The 15,000-nt window shown below is 43.0% G+C and overlaps 1 pseudogene; it reads right to left on the bottom strand.

Moving 5' to 3' along the window:
• LOC121586184 overlaps positions 1-15,000 on the bottom strand; it is a 110,933-nt pseudogene that overhangs the window by 13,912 nt on the left and 82,021 nt on the right.

Genomic DNA, 15,000 nt, shown 5'->3' with positions numbered 1-15,000 from the left:
TACAGTGCATTCAGAAAGTATTCAGACCCCTTGACCTTTTCCAAAAAAAATTACGTTACAGCCTTATTCTAAAATTTATGAAATTGTAATTTTTCCTCATCAAGCTACAGACAATACCCCATAATGACAAAGCAAAAACAGGTTTTTAGATGTTTTTGCAAATGTATACCATTTTAAAAAATATATATCACATTTACATAAGTATTCAGACCCTTTACTCAGTACTTTGTTGAAGCATCTTTGGTAAAGATTACAGCCTTGAGTCTTCTTGGGTATGATGCTACAAGCTTGTCACACCTGTATTTGGGGAGTTTATCCCATTCTTCTCTGCAGATCCTCTCACGCTCTGTCAGGTTGGATGTGGAGCGTCGCTGCACAGCTATTTTCTGGTCTCTCCAGAGATGTTCGATCGGGTTCAAGTCCGGACTCTGGCTGGGCCACTCAAGGACATTCAGAGACTTGTCCCAAAGCCACTCCTGCATTGTCTTGGCTGTGTGCTTAGGGTCATTGTCAGTTGGAAGGTGAACCTTCGCCCCAGTCTGAGGTCCTGAGCGCACTGGAGCAGGTTTTCATCAAGGATCTCTCTGTACTTTGCTCAGTTCATCTTTCCCTCGATCCTGACTAGTCTCCCAGTCCCTGCCGCTGAAAAACATCCCCACAGCATGATGCTGCCACCACCATGCTTCACCGTAGGGATGGTGCTAGGTTTCCTCCAGACGTGACGCTTGGCATTCAGGCCAAAGAGTTCAATCTTGGTTTCATCAGACTAGAGAATCTTGTTTCTCATGGTCTGTGTCCTTTAGGTGCCATCGGGTTCTTGGACACCTCCCTGACCAAGGCCCTTCTCCCCCGATTGCTCAGTTTGGCCGGGCGGTCAGCTCAAGGAAGTCTTGGTGGTTCCAAACTTCTTCCATTTAAGAATGATGGAGGCCACTGTGTGCTTGGGAACCTTCAATGCTGCAGAAATCTTTTGGTACCCTTCCCCAGATCTGTGCCTCAACACAATCCTGTCTCAGAACTCTACGGACAATTCCTTTGACCTCATGGCTTGGTTTTTGCTCTGACATGCACTGTGGGACCTTATATAGACAAGTGTGTGCCGTTCCAAATCATGTCCAATCAATTGAATTTACCACAGGTGGACTCCAATCAAGTTGTAGAAACAGCTCAAGGATGATCAATGGAAACATCAATTATAAATTGATTTGCGTTTTAATGAGGGAAAGTAGTATTTGACCCCCTCTCAATCAGAAAGATTTCTGGCTCCCAGGTGTCTTTTATACAGGTAACGAGCTGAGATTAGGAGCACACTCTTAAAGGGAGTGCTCCTAATCTCAGTTTGTTCCCTGTATAAAAGACACCTGTCCACAGAAGCAATCAATCAATCAGATTCCAAACTCTCCACCATGGCCAAGACCAAAGAGCTCTCCAAGGATGTCAGGGACAAGATTGTAGACCTACACATGGCTGGAATGGGCTACAAGACCATCGCCAAGCAGCTTGGTGAGAAGGTGACAACAGTTGGTGCGATTATTTGCAAATGGAAGAAACACAAAATAACTGTCAGTCTCCCTCGGCCTGGGGCTCCATGCAAGATCTCACCTCGTGGAGTTGCAATGATCATGAGAACGGTGAGGAATCATCCCAGAACTACACGGGAGGATCTTGTCAATGATCTCAAGGTAGCTGGGACCATAGTCACCAAGAAAGCTTTTGGTAACACACTACGCCGTGAAGGACTGAAATCCTGCAGCGCCCGCAAGGTCCCCCTGCTCAAGAAAGCACATATACAGGGCCGTCTGAAGTTTGCCAATGAACATCTGAATGATTCAGAGGAGAACTGGGTGAAAGTGTTGTGGTCAGATGAGACCAAAATGGAGCTCTTTGGCATCAACTCAACTCGCCGTGTTTGGAGGAGGAGGAATGCTGCCTATGACCCCAAGAACACCATCCCCACCGTCAAACATGGAGGTGGAAACATAATGCTTTGGGGGTGTTTTTCTGCTAAGGGGACAGGACAACTTCACCGCATCAAAGGGACGATGGACGGGGCCATGTACCGTCAAATCTTGGGTGAGAACCTCCTTCCCGCAGCTAGGGCATTGAAAATGGGTCGTGGATGGGTATTCCAGCATGACAATGACCCAAAACACACGGCCAAGGCAACAAAGGAGTGGCTCAAGAAGAAGCACATTAAGGTCCTGGAGTGGCCTAACCAGTCTCCAGACCTTAATCCCATAGAAAATCTGTGGAGGGATCTGAAGGTTCGAGTTGCCAAACGTCAGCCTCGAAACCTTAATGACTTGGAGAAGATCTGCAAAGAGGAGTGGAACAAAATCCCTCCTGAGATGTGTGCAAACCTGGTGGCCAACTACAAGAAACGTCTGTCCTCTGTGATTGCCAACAAGGGTTTTGCCACCAAGTACTAAGTCATGTTTTGCAGAGGGGTCAAATACTTATTTCCCTCATTAAAATGCTTATCAATTTATAACATTTTTGACATGCGTTTTTCTGGATTTTTTTGTTGTTATTCTGTCTCTCACTGTTCAAATAAACCTACCATTAAAATTATAGACTGATCATGTCTTTGTCAGTGGGCAAACGTACAAAATCAGCAGGGGATCAAATACTTTTTCCCCTCACTGTACCTTGGCCTAAACATCAGCGCCACAGGTAACTTCCACAAAGCTGTGAACAATCTGAGAGATAAGGCAAGAAAGGTCTTCTATACCATCAAAAGGAACATAAAATTCAACATACCAATTAGGATCTGGCTAAAAAATACTTGAATCAGTTATAAAACCCATTGTCCTTTACGGTTGTGAGGTCTGGGGTCCGCTCACCAACTAAGAATTCAGAAAGTGTGACAAACACCAAATTGAGACTGCATGCAGTATTCAGCAAAAATATCCTCTGTTTACAACGTAAAACACCAAATAATGCATGCAGAGCAGAATTAGGCCGATACCCGCTAATTATCAAAATCCAGAAAAGAGCCGTTAAATTCTACAACCACCTAAAAGGAAGTGATTCCCAACCCTCAATAACAAAGCCATCACCTAGAGAGATGAACCTGGAGAATAGTCCCCTAAGCAAGCTGGTCCTGGGGCTCTGTTCACAAACACAAATAGACCCCACAGAGCCCCAGGACAGCAACACAATTAGACCCAACCAAATCATGAGAAAACAAAAAGATAATTACTTGACACATTGGAAAGAATTAACAAAAAAACTGAGCAAACTAGAATGCTATTTGGCCCTAAACAGAGAGTAGACAGCGGCAGAATACCTGTGCACACTTCTCACAAAATGAGGTGGAAAGTGAGCTGCACTTCCTAACCTCCTGCCAAATGTATGACCATATTAGAGACACATATTTCCCTCAGATTACACAGACCCACAAAGAATTAGAAAACAAATCCAATTTTGATAAACTCCCATATCTATTGGGTGAAATACCACAGTGTGCAATCAGAGCAGCAAGATTTGTGACCTGTTGCCACAAGAAAAGGTCAACCAGTGAAGAACAAACACCATTGTAAATACAACCCATATTTATGTTTTTTTATTTTCCCTTTTGTACTTTAACTATTTGCACATCGTTACAACACTGTATTTAGACATAATATGACATTTGGAATGTCTTTATTCTTTTGGAACTTTTGTGAGTGTAATATTTATTGTTCATTTTTTATTGTTTATTTCACTTTTGTTTATTATTTATTTCACTTGCTTTGGCAATGTAAACATATTTTTCCCATGCCAATAAAGCCCATTTGAATTGAATGGAGAGAGAGAGAGAGAGAGAGAGAGAGAGAGAGAGAGAGAGAGAGAGAGGAAGAGAGAGAGAGAGAGAGAGAGAGAGAGAGAGAGAGAGAGCCAATAAAGCCCATTTGAATTGAGATTGAGAGAGAGAGAGAGAGAGAGAGAGAGAGAGAGAGAGAGAGAGACACACACAGAGAGAGAGAGAGAGAGAGAGAGAGAGAGAGAGAGAGAGAGACACAGAGAGAGAGAGAGACACAGAGAGAGAGAGAGAGAGAGAGAGAGAGAGAGAGAGAGAGAGAGAGAGAGAGAGAGAGAGAGAGAGAGAGAGAGAGAGAGAGAGAGAGAGAGAGAGAGAGAGAGAGAGAGGCACATGCGCGTACTGATAGGACGCATCGGGAGATAGTAGCTCAATTTTGTACCGTCAAAACTGTGATTATATGTAGAAGCTAGACAACATAGTTTAAATTAAGCCTTTAAAATGTATAGATCATTATATCACCAAGCAACTGGGAGAGAGTGAGCGGTCAGTTATTCACAACAGCAAACCAATCTGTGAGTAAAGCGAAGCTGAAACTCAAACCCAACAAGCCATGGCTTCCCTTACAGGAAAAGACTAAGAACAACTTGGAGATGCAAATGAGAGCAATGAACAGCTGAATGATAACCAGGAAAACATAGCTAAAATGCTCTCAATGCTCACCAAAACAAACAAACTGTTACAATCTGTTGTTAAAAAAGTAGATTTGCTCGAACAAGACAACAAAATTGGCCTTCTGGAAACAAAGGTGCAAACATTAGAAGTGGAACTGGATCAGCTAGAAAACAGATCAAGACAAAATAATATGAGAATATTGTCCCTACAGGAAGACGAGGAAAAAGGGGAACTTTCCAGCTATGTGATCAAGCTGATAATGGAGGAACTTCGCGTGGATGTATCACCGGAGGATCTGGAGCGATGACATTGGATTGGCGTGAAGTAGAAGAATGCTAAATACCCTCGCTTGGTAATTTTTAAGCTGTGGAACTATCAGACCAAATTCAACATTCTGAGGGCACAGGGGTATAACGAGATCAATGTCCAGGACCAGTCCATTCAATTCGTCCAGGACTTGTCCGCTAGGCTGAGGAAAAAACGCAATAAATTAATTTTGATCAGACAATCACTGGAGGAAAAAGGAATCACGTCTCAACTCCGATTCCCAGCAGCACTGTAGATATGGAAGGGAACACAGACAATGGAGTTCACAAGCGCTGATGAAGCCCTGAACAGGCTGCAGGAAACCGTTCCAGTTGAAAGAGAGCCCAGTGCCCTGAGGAGGAGAGGCAGAAGTGGGAAAAACAGAGAAGCACACTAGGCTACATACAGTGATGACCAAAACCAACTTATTATAAATCGAGACAATATTCCTTCCCCCTCCCCCCCAAAACAATCTAAACTCTATTGTCCCCAAGTAACTGTTCTTCTCTAGGAAGTAACGATAGAATTAGCCAAAGCCAATGTGATATATAGACAAGACAATATAAAATAGGAAATATAGCATGTAAGTCAATAATTGTAAATCATTGTTCTATGGATGTGTGTGTGGCATGGATGTGTGTGTGGCATGGATGTGTGTGTGGGTGAGAGGGTGTGAGTGGGTGTATGTGTGGGTATGCGTCTGCGCATGTGAGTGAGAGAGTGAAGGAGGGTGAATATGAATATGTGTAGGAGGGCGGGAGAGAATGGGTGTGCAGAGGCATAGGGTACATGTTGTGTGTGAGGGAAGGAGAATGGATGAGTAAGTAGATGTATAGAGGGGTGTAACTGTGTTTGAGAAGAAGGGAGGGGGGAAAAGACAGAGGTTGGGATAAACTTGGCCTGGGTGGGTAAGGGAGGGCAAGGAGGGGAAGTGGGGACAAGCTTGGCTTGTGGGGGCAAGGGGGAGTAAAGACGGGAGGTGGGGACAAGCTTTGCTTGGGGGTGATAATGGGGGGAGAACAGGGAGGGGGTGGTGGAGAGGGATGGATTTGGTTTGGGAGAGAGAGAGAGAGAGAGAGAGAGAGAGGGAGGCAGAGAGAGAGAGATAGACAGAGAGAGATTGCTCCTGCATTTTTAACAAAAAATATAGATTTAGAGTTAGATAAAGTAGGATTTTTTGGCAGGGACATATACAGGATGCTACCCTCCACAACATAACCTTCATTCCAAACCAAAACTCCAAACCTACAACCTGATTTTGGACGGAATTACCTGGAAAGCTTTCTACTACCAAGGATTACTATTCTCAAACTATACAGCAAATGCTCTGGCAAACAAACAGAAATCTGAAAACACCATCCAACCTGGAACTGAGTGAGTAATGTTTAGTATTAAGCTATTTTTCACTTTCAAAAACCAAGAAGAAAAATACATTACAATGATATATTTTATTTTATAAGGACTGAATGCTAAGGCTACCAAGCTTAAGCTTGCTACAAAGAGATACAATTTCAATTAGCACTGACGTGTGAAGTGAGAGGTGTCAAAGCCCTTGAGCCCAACAATGGCAGGAGAGTCGTACAGTCTACCCCAACTAAATGGAGAGGCCTTAGAAGCACCCCCCCACTGTTCAGAGGTCATTAAAATACAGTACCCTCTGAATGTAAAAAACGACAAGACACGAAAAGAGTACAAATTGAAACTTATTTTGGGGAAGCACGAGACACTTTTTGCTGATTTGTATAAAAATGGGAACATAAGCAACCTTATCTTCCACACAGACCATCCCCTGGCATGGCACAGTGCTATACTAGCACACTACCCCTCTGTTAAGAGTGGGGGTGTTAGCGACGGGTGGAAACTCAGGATACTGGACAACGAGGACTCTGAGTCGTCTAATATTAATCTCTATAAATCTGGAACCGTTTTGGTTCAAGGCAACACCAAACAGTTCCAGCTGGACTTTCACCTAATCAAAGAAATAGCTCAGCAGGAGAAGCTCTCCCTTGAGAAAGATACCCCTAACCCGAGCGGGTCAGACCAGACCTCTTCATTAAATAACCCCACAGAGCAACCCCAAGCAGAAAGTCAACTTCCCAGCACAGAGTACTACTCCCTCATTGAAATGAAGGATACATTCACCCAGCTGGAGGTAAGGCAGGTGGAGCTGGAACAGCAGGTGAACACACTCCAGTCAGCACAGACCCAGACAACAGTCCAGCACAACAACACCCCCTTAACTAGACCTGGAGAGCTGCAGGTAGAGAGAGACATGTCTGCACTCTGGACTGTGGTGAGACAACATCAACAGGAGAAAGAGCAGGAGCAGGAGAAGAACAGAGCACTAGAGGAGAGGATCAGAGTGCTGGAGGAGAAGGTGAGAACGATGACGGGTGACATAGAACAACCCATTAGAGAACAGCCCACCTCAGATCCTGGCCAAAGTCTCGACACCGCAGCAGAACAGTACACCCTAGACCCTGACCATAGCCTCGATATCACACCCAGACAAACAAATGGAGAACCCCAAGCCCTGGGGACCCCAACCCCTCTGAGCAACCCCCCAGTCAGACACCCTGATAGCCCTCATGACGACCCCCCCACACCCACTGAGGACATACACAAGCCACAGATTGTACTCCTTATGGACTCAAACAGGAAATACATACAAGAAAATAAACTCTGGTGTCCAAACACCCAGCGCGCCCTAGACCTTCTGTCTGAGGACCGACTAGGATCACCCAGCCACATAAAAATACACACAGGCACAAACGACCTGAGAACACAGCAGGAAAGGGTGGCCACATCACTCAAGGGAGTGATAGAAAAAGCTTCTTCTACTTTCCCCAACGCACAAGTGGTTATCTCAACCCTGTTACCACGAAAATACTTCCACCCTGCTACCATACAGCGGGTAAACGCAAGTATTTCCCGTGACTGTGCATCAAAACCAAATGTCTTCCTGGCCCACCACTCCACCCTGGACGTGAACAGCCTTTATGACCAGGTCCACCTATACAAGGCAGCAGTGCCCACCTTCGCCCGGACCCTAAAGGATATCGCCCTCAACCGCAGACCCAACACCTCACACAGGAGCAACAGATCAACAGACACCCCGCCCAGACCAGCGAGACACTCTCCCAGACCTGCGGGACCCCCCCCAGGACCTACACATAGAGGACCCCCGCAGAGAGGACCTACATCCAGACCACAGCACCATCAACCACATCTACATCCCCACCAATTAACTCCCCCCCAAGTCAACCATGCCCACACCCCATTTAGGCCCCCTCAGATCAGACCTATGCCCCTCCTACCCACCCCAAGCCCCCCACTCCTACAAGAAACATGGTATAGAGGAGACGGACCCACTGGTTGCCCTCTAGGTTACAGAGAGTCCCATCCACCAAACTACCAGGTGTGAAACAGGGAAGGGACTCAGGGGGTATGCTAATTTGGTATAGAGCAGACCTAACTCACTCTATTAAATTAATCAAAACAGGAACATTTTACATTTGGTTAGAAATTCAAAAGGAAATTATCTCAACTGAGAAAAATGACCTCCTGTGTGCTACCTATATCCCCCCACTAGAATCCCCATACTTTAATGAAGACAGTTTCTCCATCCTGGAGGGGGAAATCAATCATTTCCAGACCCAGGGACATGTACTAGTCTGTGGTGACCTAAATGCCAGAACTGGACAAGAACCTGACACCCTCAGCACACAGGGGGACAAACACCTACCTGGAGGTGACAGCATTCCCTCCCCCCATATGCCCCCTAGGCACAACTACGACAACATAACCAACAAAAACGGGTCACGACTCCTGCAGCTCTGTCGCACACTGGGTATGTACATAGTCAATGGTAGGCTTCGAGGGGACTCCTATGGTAGGTACACCTATAGCTCATCTCTTGGCAGTAGTACTGTAGACTACTTTATCACTGACCTCAACCCAGAGTCTCTCAGAGCGTTCACAGTCAGCCCACTGACACACCTATCAGACCACAGCAAAATCACAGTCTACTTGAACAGAGCAATACTCAATCATGAGGCATCAAAGCCAAAGGAACTGAATAATATTAAGAAATGCTATAGATGGAAGGAAAGTAGTGTTGAAACCTACCAAAAAACAATTAGGAAACAACAAATTCAATCCATTCTAGACAACTTCCTGGACAAAACGTTCCACTGTTATAGTGAAGGTGTAAACTTGGCAGTAGAAAGCCTAAACAGTATATTTGACCTCTCAGCTTCCCTATCAAATCTAAAAATCTCTAACAGAAAACCAAAGAAAAGTAATAACAGTGAGAAATGGTTTGATGAAGAATGCAAAAACCTAAGAAAGAAATTGAGAAACCTATCCAACCAAAAACATAGAGACCCAGAAAACCTGAGCCTACGCCTTCACTATGGTGAATCACTAAAACTATACAGAAATACACTACGGAAAAAGAAGGAACAGCATGTCAGAAATCAGCTCAATGTAATTGAAGAATCCATAGACTCTAACCACTTCTGGGAAAATTGGAAAACACTAAACAAACAACAACACGAAGAGCTATCTATCCAAAATGGAGATGTATGGGTAAACCACTTCTCCAATCTTTTTGGCCCTGTAACAGAGAACAAACAGCAAAAAAATATACATGATCAAATGCAAATCTTATAATCAACTTTTAAAGACTACCAGAACCCACTGGATTCTCCAATTACATTGAATGAACTACAGGACAAAATACAAACCCTCCAACCCAAAAAGTCCTGTGGTGTTGATGGTATCCTCAATGAAATGATAAAATATACAGACCACAAATTTCAATTAGCTATACTTAAACTCTTTAACATCATCCTTAGCTCTGGCATCTTCCCCAATATTTGGAACCAAGGACTGATCACCCCAATCCACAAAAGTGGAGACAAATTTGACCCCAATAACTACCGTGGGATATGCGTCAACAGCAACCTTGGGAAAATCCTCTGCATTATCACTAACAGCAGACTAGTTCATTTCCTCAGTGAAAACAATGTACTGAGCAAATGTCAAATTGGCTTTTTACCAAATTACCATACGACAGACCACGTATTCACCCTGCACACCCTAATTGACAAACAAACAAACCAAAACAAAGGCAAAGTCTTCTCATGCTTTGTTGATTTCAAAAAAGCTTTTAACTCAATTTGGCATGAGGGTCTGCTATACAAATTGATGGAAAGTGGGGTTGGGGGAAAAACATACAACATTATAAAATCCATGTACACAAACAACAAGTGTGCGGTTAAAATTGGCAAAAAACACACACATTTCTTTCCACAGGGCCGTGGGGTGAGACAGGGATGCAGTTTAAGCCCCACCCTCTTCAACATATATATCAATGAATTGGCGAGGGCACTAGAACAGTCTGCAGCACCCGGCCTCACCCTACTAGAATCTGAAGTTAAATGTCTTCTGTTTGCTGATGATCTTTTGCTTCCGTCACCAACCAAGGAGGGTCTACAGCAGCACCTAGATCTTCTGCACAGATTCTGTCAGACCTGGGCCCTGACAGTAAATCTCAGTAAGACAAAAATAATGGTGTTCCAAAAAAGGTCCAGTTGCCAGCACTAAAAAGGCATAGCGCCTCAAGTACAAAGACGTACTTTGCTTTCATATTTTTATTGTGTTTTTTTGTATGTTTTTTGTTAAATGTCTGCTCAACCCACACGCTCTATATATGTAATGTATACAATAACTATGTACTGTATTTACTATGATTTTCCCATTCTATGGAATGCCCACCGCGCTCATACACTACCGGTCAAAAGTTTTAGAACACCTACTCATTCAAGGGTTTTTCTTTATTTTTGCTATTTTCTACATTGCAGAATAATAGTGAAGACATCAAAACTATGAAACAATTTATTTGCAGATGATCTCCTGATATACCTGACCAATATTGAAAACTTGATGCCCCCTTTGCTAAAAATATTTTCAGAATACTAAAAAATCTCAGGATCTAAAATTAACGTGGGAAAAAACGAAATAATGTCAATAGGAAAAATTTAATTGAATAATCTTCCTATAAATCTTAAAGGCAGAATAAACCTCTAGAATGGCATGGCTCCCAAAGTTTTTGTATTTATTTTCGCTAATACCAATTTAAAAGACATTCTTTTAAAAAGTATACTCAGTCATAACAGACTTTATATGGGCTAATAAAATTCATAGAATAAAAAGGAAAGTTTTACATCTTCCTAAGTCTGAGGTTGGTTTTAACTTTCCAGACTTGGAATTGTATCAACTCGCTACCAAAGTATTTTACTTGCAACATATAGTTGAATGCACTAAAGCTGAACAATGGGTACATATTGAAGATGCACATGCTCATCCCCAGAATATTTTTACATGTCTATTTTCAAAGGATAAAGCTAAGAACATGAACAACTTCATAGTTAAGAACACTATAAAAATATGGAATAAAATTAAACGTATTCTACAATAACCAATATCACTCCCTAAAAACACAACCTTATGGAACAATCCTTGGATAGCTTTTCAGAATTGTCCGAAAAATTCCACATGGAAAACTAAAGGCATAGAAACCGTAAATGACTTGGTAACAGGAAATACATTTATTTCCATGACAGAATTAAAAAGTAATTTTGGACTGACCAATGTAGATAGTTTCAAATACATTAAAGTTACATATCACGATTTGAACTCTTTTGGACATCACATCAATCTTGAGGGAATCTTACTTGAGTCAGAAAATGACGTTCATATGATAGGTAAGATATACAAAACCTTGCAGAGAGCCTATCCAACTGACAATCTCTTAGAAAAAAATATAAACTATTGGAACCAAGACTTAAAAAGAACTGATGTTGGTACAGGATGGAGGGAAAGTTGAAGTTATGAAATTAAAGTTAACGAAAGTGTACGTTTAATCCAGTATAAACTAATGTATAGAATGTATTATACAAGAGACAAAATTCCCAAATTCATGTCTTAAGTGTAAAACTAACAATGATTCAATAATCCATGCTTTCTGGGAACGCTATAAAGTCATAAAGTTATGGGTGGAGACAGAAAGTTGGCTGTCAGAAGTATTACAATGTAAACATACTTTTAATCCTTCTGTCTGCATGTTTCAAGACATGGCATATGGGGGTGTAGTGAAAAATACCCAATAGGCTGGAAGATTCTCTTCTCATCACTCATCTTGAAAAAACGTAACAAACAATGATGCAGGCACTAGGGATGGAGGTGTGAGCATGCGGGTCTGGGCAGAGGAGATGTAGTTGTTGTTTGTGTGTGTCTGTAAATTGTTGTTAGTTTGTTTGTTTGTGTAGGTTTGCTTTTAGTGTGAAATAAATAATGTTAAAAAAGAGAGAGATAGAACATAACATTTAAAATGTCTTCAGGGTAAATCCATTTGAATTCAATCCCTTTTTGACAGCAGCCTTTTTTATTTGAATGAAACCTTCCATAAATATTTGCCCATGTAGAAGTGCTTAGAATGTGACTTTTTGGACCTGAATTCAAGAAACATTCAAGAGATAAAGGTGCTCAAAGTTTACCCATTTTGCATACCCAACCATGCCATGAGACATCCATGTCTTCATTACTGGAAAAGATAAACGGTTAAGATTGATATCACTTATAATTTCTGGAGAAGTTTTACCTTTAACCTCAATTATCTAAAAACATGTAAACTCCAATTTTTTCATACACTATATATACAAAAGTATGTGGACACCCCTTCAAATCAGTGGATTCAGCTATTTCAGCCACAACCGTTGCTGACAGGTGTATAAAATCGGGCACACAGCCATGCAATCTCCATAGTACATTGGCAGTAGAATGGCCTTACTGAAGAGCTCAGTGACTTTCAACGCGACACCGTCAACAAGTCAGTTCGTCAAATTTCTGCCCTGCTAGAGCTGCCCTGGTTTTCATGGTTCGGGCTAGGCCCCTTAGTTCCAGTGAAGGGAAATCTTAACGCTACAGCATACAATGACATTCTAGACGATTCTGTGCTTCCAACTTTGTGGCAACAGTTTGTGGAAGGCCCTTTCCTGTTTCAGCATGACATTGCCTCTATGCACAAAGCGAGGTCCATACAGAAATGGTTTGTCAAGATCGGTGTGGAAGAAATTGACTGGCCTGCACAGAGCCCTGACCTCAACCCCATCGAACACCTTTGGGATGAATTGAAACACCGACTTGCGAGCCAGGCCTAATCGCCCAACATCAGTGCCCGACCTCACTAATGCTCTTGTGGCTGAATGGAAGCAAGTCCCCACAGCAATGTTCCAACATCTAGTGGAAAGCCTTCCCAGAAGAGTGGAGGCTGTTATAGCAGCAAAGGGGGGACCGACTCCATATTAATGCCCATGATTTCGGAATGAGATGTTCAGAGAGCAGGTGTCCACATACTTTTGGTAATGTAGTGTATTTCTCTCTGTGTGTTGTAATGTGTTTCTCCCACCTGGCACGCCCCTGAGCCCCGTCTCTCACACACACCCAGGGACAAAGAGAGGGAGTGGGAAGGAGGAAGGAAGGACACGGAGGAGAGGAAAGGTGGAAGGATGGCAGGAATGCTAAGAGGCATTGGTGCATTCTTACCATGGTGGTGAGGATGTACTTGTAAAACGCTGATGTCATCCCCAACTCTGACGCCTGTGGAGAGAGAGAGAAGCGAAGGAGGGAGGGGAGGCGAGACAGAGAGAAGGAGAGCAAGATAGAAAGTAAGAGAGAAGAGAGGGGGAAGATAGATGAGAGGGGAAGTGGTGGGAGACAGAGTGAGGGCGAGAAGGACAGAAGCAGAGAGAGAGAGATGGAGAGAGAGAGAGGGATGAAGAGAGAGAGAGGGATGGAAAGAGAGAGCTTACCATAACCACATTGTTAAATTGTCAAACTTGCACAATAAAGCTTAAGCCAGGGAGCAGACAGAGCAGAGAGCAGTGGTAATGCATGTACTGACAGACAGACACAGTTCTATATAAAGGCCAATCTCTGAGTCACTCCTGTGCTCTGACTGCTGTCGCTACAAGCTGTACAATATAAATGATCATAACACCTATGGACCCATTATCACCACTGAATATGGATTACCGCATGTCAAACAGACAAGCTGTCATTACGATTTAAGCTGCTTAAGATAATTGAACCATTGTTGCTCACTATATAACTTCACAGGGTTCTCTGCATTACTGTCCTGTGTCCAGCAAGCAACTATCATCAGTCAAATTGTTATTTAACTAGAAGTTGACCCAGACCACAGATCTAGGATCAGATTATCATACCATGGGCCCTGATACTAAATCAGTCATTAGGTACAACTTCTCAGCCTGATCTCAGATCTGTTTGTGCTCTACAGGCGACAACTCATGTAGCTACTCTATAAAAGCCACCCCAGCACTGAGGCATGAACCCTGACCTTTTTGAGGATGAGGTAGGAGATGGAGGCGTTGGCGTCGATGATGATGGTGGCCACCTTGTCGTCTCGTATCTCCTTCAGCAGAGGGGTGGGGTCCAGGCTGTCATCCAGCATCCTGATTGACAGTGTCTCCCTGGAGATCAGGAAGCGCCGCACTAGCTCCTCCAATCGCAGAAGGCCTGAGGGGCGGAGCCGGGAGAGAGCCGGAGAGAAGGAGAAGAGAAGGGATAGAATAGACATTTTAAGTGAGACTTCATTTAACATCCCACAAACAAACATGGGATGTTGGAGATTGGCATGGTAAAACGCATAGAAACTGTACTGTACTGGTAGTTCTAACAAGAGATACTATAAATCAGGTTCTGAGAAGGATTCAATAATTATATAGTGCTAACCTACCACTATGGCATTGATATAGAATTTGACATTGTTGCCTATTGCATGTATATTGTATAGCACTGTGAAATGTATCACAATTCTGAGAGAGACGATGTGGTTGAAAGCAAGTGAAAAAACGGACCCACCAATCCACTACGGACAGACTGGTAATTACTTAGCAACATACATAGCAACAAGACCAACTAGGGACAAGCCAAACAGAAAAGCTAAATGAACGGCTACTTCTTTCTCTCCCATTGCAATGCACAATATCAAAAGTCTCCAGTGACGACATGATGCATGTGATGCATCAACACATGACGCATTCGTTCCTCAAAGCATTCTGTACTGTATATATATACAGTACTGTAGCTAGTCCCTGGGCCAAACACTATGGAATAGTCCTTAGGATTTAGAATATAAACTCTAATTCCCATTCTAGTTCTATATTCTCTAGTAAAACGCTGCTGGAAAA

The sequence above is a fragment of the Coregonus clupeaformis genome, unplaced genomic scaffold, assembly GCF_020615455.1.
Source record: "Coregonus clupeaformis isolate EN_2021a unplaced genomic scaffold, ASM2061545v1 scaf0548, whole genome shotgun sequence".
Taxonomy (NCBI): Eukaryota; Metazoa; Chordata; class Actinopteri; order Salmoniformes; family Salmonidae; genus Coregonus; species Coregonus clupeaformis.
The sequence above is the reverse complement of the archived record's forward strand: the minus strand, read 5'-3'. Positions and strand labels throughout refer to the sequence as shown.